Source organism: Eleutherodactylus coqui, chromosome 4, assembly GCF_035609145.1.
Source record: "Eleutherodactylus coqui strain aEleCoq1 chromosome 4, aEleCoq1.hap1, whole genome shotgun sequence".
NCBI lineage: Eukaryota > Metazoa > Chordata > Amphibia > Anura > Eleutherodactylidae > Eleutherodactylus > Eleutherodactylus coqui.
The window spans coordinates 183,115,935-183,121,597 of NC_089840.1; positions in this window are offsets into that span (position 1 = coordinate 183,115,935).

The following is a 5,663-nucleotide window of genomic DNA, read 5'->3' on the forward strand; positions in this document are numbered from 1 at the left end:
TTTTCACAGAGACGCCTGACGACTGACGAACAGTGGTGTGCAACCTTTGTCGCGCCAAGATCAGTTGGGGAGGCACCACCAACAGCATGCGCAGGCATATGATAGCCAAGCACCCCACAAGGTGGGACGATGCCCGTTCACCGCCTCCGGTTTGCACCACTGTCTCTCCCCCTGTGCCCCAACCTGCCACTGAGATCCAACCCCCCTCTGAGAACACAGGCACTACCGTCTCCTGGCCTGCACCCACACCCTCACCTCCGCTGTCCTCGGCCCCATCCAGCAATGTCTCTCAGCGCAGCGTCCAGACGTCGCTAGTGCCACAGTTTGAGCGCAAGCGTAAGTACGACGCCACGCACCCGCACGCTCAAGCGTTAAACGTGCACATTGCAAAATTGATCAGCCTAGAGATGCTGCCGTATAGGCTTGTGGAAACGGAGGCTTTCAAAAGCATGATGGCGGCGGCTGCCCCGCGCTACTCGGTTCCCAGTCGCCACTACTTTTCCCGATGTGCCGTCCCAGCCCTGCACGACCACGTCTCCCGCAACATTGTACGCGCCCTCACCAACGCGGTTACTCCCAAGGTCCACTTAACAACGGACACGTGGACAAGCACAGGCGGGCAGGGCCACTATATCTCCCTGACGGCACATTGGGTGAATTTAGTGGAGGCTGGGACAGAGTCAGAGCCTGGGGCCGCTCACGTCCTACCCACCCCCAGAATTGCGGGCCACAGCTCGGTGGTGGTATCTGCGGCGGTGTATGCTTCCTCCACTAAAGCACCCTCCTCCTCCAACGCAACCTCTGTCTCGCAATCAAGATGTGTCAGCAGCACGCCGCCAGCAGTCGGTGTCACGCGGCGTGGCAGCACAGCGGTGGGCAAGCGTCAGCAGGCCGTGCTGAAACTACTCAGCTTAGGAGAGAAGAGGCACACGGCCCACGAACTGCTGCAGGGTCTGACAGAGCAGACCGACCACTGGCTTGCGCCGCTGAGCCTCCAACCGGGCATGGTCGTGTGTGACAACGGCCGTTAGCTGGTGGCGGCTCTGCAGCTCGGCAGCCTCACGCACGTGCCATGCCTGGCCCATGTGTTTAATTTGGTGGTTCAGCGCTTTCTGAAAAGCTACCCACACTTGTCATACCTGCTCGGAAAGGTGCGCCAGCTCTGCGCACATTTCCGCAAATCCCACACGCACGCTGCCACCCTGCGGACACTGCAACATAGGTTTAATCTGCCAGTGCACCGACTGCTGTGCGACGTGCCCACACAGTGGAACTCTACGCTCCACATGTTGGCCAGACTCTATGAGCAGCGTAGAGCTATAGTGGAATACCAACTCCAACTTGCGCGGCGCAGTGGGAGTCAGCCTCCTCAATTATTTACAGAAGAGTGGCCCTGGTTGGCAGCCATCTGCCAGGTCCTTGGAAAATTTGAGGAGTCTACCCAGGTGGTGAGCGGCGATGCTGCAATCATTAGCGTCACCATTCCTCTGCTATGCATCTTGAGAAGTTCCCTGCAAAGCATAAAAGCAGACGCTTTGCGCTCGGAAACAGAGCCGGGGGAAGACAGTATGTCGCTGGATAGTCAGAGCACCCGCCTGTCTATATCTCAGCGCGTTGAGGAGGAGGAGGAGCATGAGGAGGTTGAGGAGGAGGGGGAAGAGACAGCTTGGCCCACTGGTGAGGGTACACATGCTGCTGGGCTGTCATCCTTTCAGCGTGTATGGCCTGAGGAGGAGGAAGAGGAGGAGGAGGATCCTGAAAGTGATCTTCCTAGTGAGGACAGCCATGTGTTGCGTACAGGTACCCTGGCACACATGGCTGACTTCATGTTAGGATGCCTTTCTCGTGACCCTCGCGTTACACGCATTCTGGCCACTACGGATTACTGGGTGTACACACTGCTCGATCCACGGTATAAGGAGAGCCTTTGCACTCTCATTCCCGAAGAGGAAAGGGGTTCGAGAATGATGCTATACCACAGGGCGCTGGTGGACAAACTGATGGTAAACTTCCCATCCGATAGCGCTAGTGGCAGAAGGCGCAGTTCCGAGGGCCAGGTAGCAGGGGAGGCGCAGAGATCAGGCAGCATGTACAGCGCAGGCAGGGGAACATTCTCCAAGGCCTTTGCCAGCTTTATGGCTCCCCAGCAAGACTGTGTCACCGCTCCCCAGTCAAGGCTGAGTCGGCGGGAGCACTGTAAAAGGATGGTGAGGGAGTACGTAGCCGATCGCACGACCGTCCTCCGTGACGCCTCTGCCCCCTACAACTACTGGGTGTCGAAGCTGGACACGTGGCCTGAACTCGCGCTGTATGCCCTGGAGGTGCTTGGTTGTCCTGCGGCTAGCGTCTTGTCAGAGAGTGTGTTTAGTGTGGCTGGGGGAATCATCACGGATAAGCGTACCCACCTGTCAACCGACAGTGCCGACAGGCTTACACTCATCAAGATGAACAAAGCCTGGATTTCCCCAGACTTCTCTTCTCCACCAGCGGACAGCAGCGATACGTAAGCAATATGTAGGCTGCACCCGCGGATGGAAGCTACGTTCTCTCTCACCATCCAAAACGGGGCATTTCTGCTTCATCAATCTGTGTCTAATATTCCTCCTCCTCCTCCTGCTCCTCCTCCTGAAACCTCACGTAATCACGCTGAACGGGCAATTTTTCTTAGGGCCACAAGGCTCACTCATATAATTTTTCTAAACAATTTTTATATGTTTCAATGCTCTTAAAAGCGATTGAAACCAATTTTTCGTTAAACTGGGCTGCCTCCAGGCCTAGTTACCACTTAAGCCACATTAACCAAAGCGATTAATGGGTTTCACCTGCCCTCTTGGTTGGCCATGGCCAATTTTTTGGATGTACATTAGTACTGTTGATACAGCAATTTTTGTGGGCCCTCGCCTACAGTGTAATCAAATGAATTTTTAGCCCACCTGCATTACAGCTGACGTTACATCCGCTGTGTTGGGCAATGCAATGGGATATTTTTGTGTATCGCCGGTGGGTTCCAGGGAGCCACCCATGCTGTAGGTGCACACGGAGTTTAACCTACATCTGTCCACTTGTAAAGAACCCCAGTCTGACTGGGGCATGCAATGTGGGCCGAAGCCCACCTGCATTAAGCACGACATTACTACCTCAGCTGTGTTGGGCAATGCAATGGGATATTTCTATGTACCGCCGGTGGCTTCCTGGCACCCACCCCTGCTGTGGGTCCACAGGGAATTATAAATGCATCTGTTTCCACTTGTAAAGAACCCCAGTCAGACTGGGGCATGCAGTGTGGGCCGAAGCCCACCTGCATTAAGCACGACATTACTACCTCAGCTGTGTTGGGCAATGCAATGGGATATTTCTATGTACCGCCGGTGGCTTCCTGGCACCCACCCATGCTGTGGGTCCACAGGGAATTATAAATGCATCTGTGTCCACTTGTAAAGAACCCCAGTCTGACTGGGGCATGCAGTGTGGGCCGAAGCCCACCTGCATTAAGCACGACATTACTACCTCAGCTGTGTTGGGCAATGCAATGGGATATTTCTATGTACCGCCGGTGGCTTCCTGGCACCCACCCATGCTGTGGGTCCACAGGGAATTATAAATGCATCTGTGTCCACTTGTAAAGAACCCCAGTCTGACTGGGGCATGCAGTGTGGGCCGAAGCCCACCTGCATTAAGCACGACATTACTACCTCAGCTGTGTTGGGCAATGCAATGGGATATTTCTATGTACCGCCGGTGGCTTCCTGGCACCCACCCCTGCTGTGGGTCCACAGGGAATTATAAATGCATCTGTGTCCACTTGTAAAGAACCCCAGTCTGACTGGGGCATGCAGTGTGGGCTGAAGCCCACCTGCATTAAGCACGACATTACTACCTAAGCTGTGTTGGGCACTGCAATGGGATATTTTTATGTACTGCCGGTGGGTTCCAGGAAGCCACCCATGCTGTCGGTCGACAGGGACTTCACAATAGGGAGTTGTACCTGCCTGTGTCTATGAATTAAAAAGCCCGGTCTGACTGGGGCATGCAGAGACTCCTTGACAGAATGAATAGTGTGTGACACATAGGTTCCCCATTGCTATGCCCACGTGTGCAGCTCCTGATGGCGGTGGCACAGGATTCTATTTCTCATTGCTTCTGTACAGCATTGTGGGCTATCGCCCCGCCCCTTTTAAAGAGGGTCGCTGCCTAGCCGTGCCAACCTCTGCAGTGTGTGCCTGCGGTTCCTCCTCATGGCAGACACACTTCTAAATAGACATGAGGGTGGTGAGGCATTAGGGCAGCTGAAGGCTGCGCAGGGACACTTTGGTGTGCGCTGTGGGGGGGGAGGGGGGGCGGTTGGGCAGCATGTAACACAGGAGGAGTGGCAGTGGAGTGTCATGCAGGCAGTGATTGTGCTTTGTTGGAGGTAGTGTGGTGCTTAGCTAAGGTATGCCATGCTAATGAGGGCTTTTCAGAAGTAAAAGTTTTTGGGAGGGTGGGGCCCCACTCTTGCCGCTATTGTGGCTTAATAGTGGGACCTGTGAACTTGAGATGCAGCCCAACATGTAGCCCCTCGCCTGCCCTATCCGTTGCTGTGTCGTTCCCATCACTTTCTTGAATTGCCCAGATTTTCACACAAGGAAACCTTAGAGAGCATCGGCGAAATACAAAAATGCTCGGGTCGCCCATTGACTTCAATGGGGTTCGTTACTCGAAACGAACCCTCGAGCATCGCGAAAAGTTCGTCCCGAATAACGAGCACCCGAACATTTTGGTGCTCGCTCATCTCTAATGCTTACATCACTCATTATTGTGCTTTTTTACTCATTTTTTGAAAAGGTTTCCCCTTGTTGTCCTGGTTTTTATACCATTGTGATTATCTTAATGCTTATATACACAGTGTTTTAATTAAGGCAATCAGACTGGGATTTCTTATCCCTCATTTCACATTTAGATGTAATTTATACCTTGTATCATTATATTGCAGTAACATGGATCATAGGCATTATTTAGGTCACCTTTTTCAGTGACCAATCTTGCTCATTTAACCCCTTAGTGACGGAGCTTTTTTGCTTTTTTCCATTTTTGTTTTTTCCTACTCCCTTTTAAAAATTCGCAGCTCCTTTATTTATCCATCGACGTCGCTGTATGAGGGCTTGTTTTTTGCGGGATGAGTTGTATTTTTCAATGGCACTATTTATTGTACCATATAATTTACTGAAAAACTTTTTAAAAATTCTAAGCGGAGAGAAATGGAAAAAAAATGACATTCCACCATCTTTCGGTGCGTCCTGTTTCTACAGCGCACAAACTGCAACAAAAACGACCTGATATTTTTATTCTATGGGTCAGTATGATTACTACAATACCAAACTTATATAGTATTGTTTTTGCTGTAGTACTTGTATTTTTTTTTAAGATATTTAATTTTTTTCAATTATTTTCTGCGGTCATTTTGTGCGTGCGCTAACTTTTTAATTTTTCCGTCGACGTAGTTGAGCAAGGGCTTATTTTTTGCGGGATGTCCTGTTGTTTCTGATAGTATCAATTTAGAATACATATGACTTTTTGATCGCTTTTTATTGCGTTTTTTCTGGGAGACAGGGTAACTAAAAAAGTGTTTTTCTGGCATACTTTATTTTTTTTTTCGAAAGACGTTCACCGTGCAGAAAAAACAA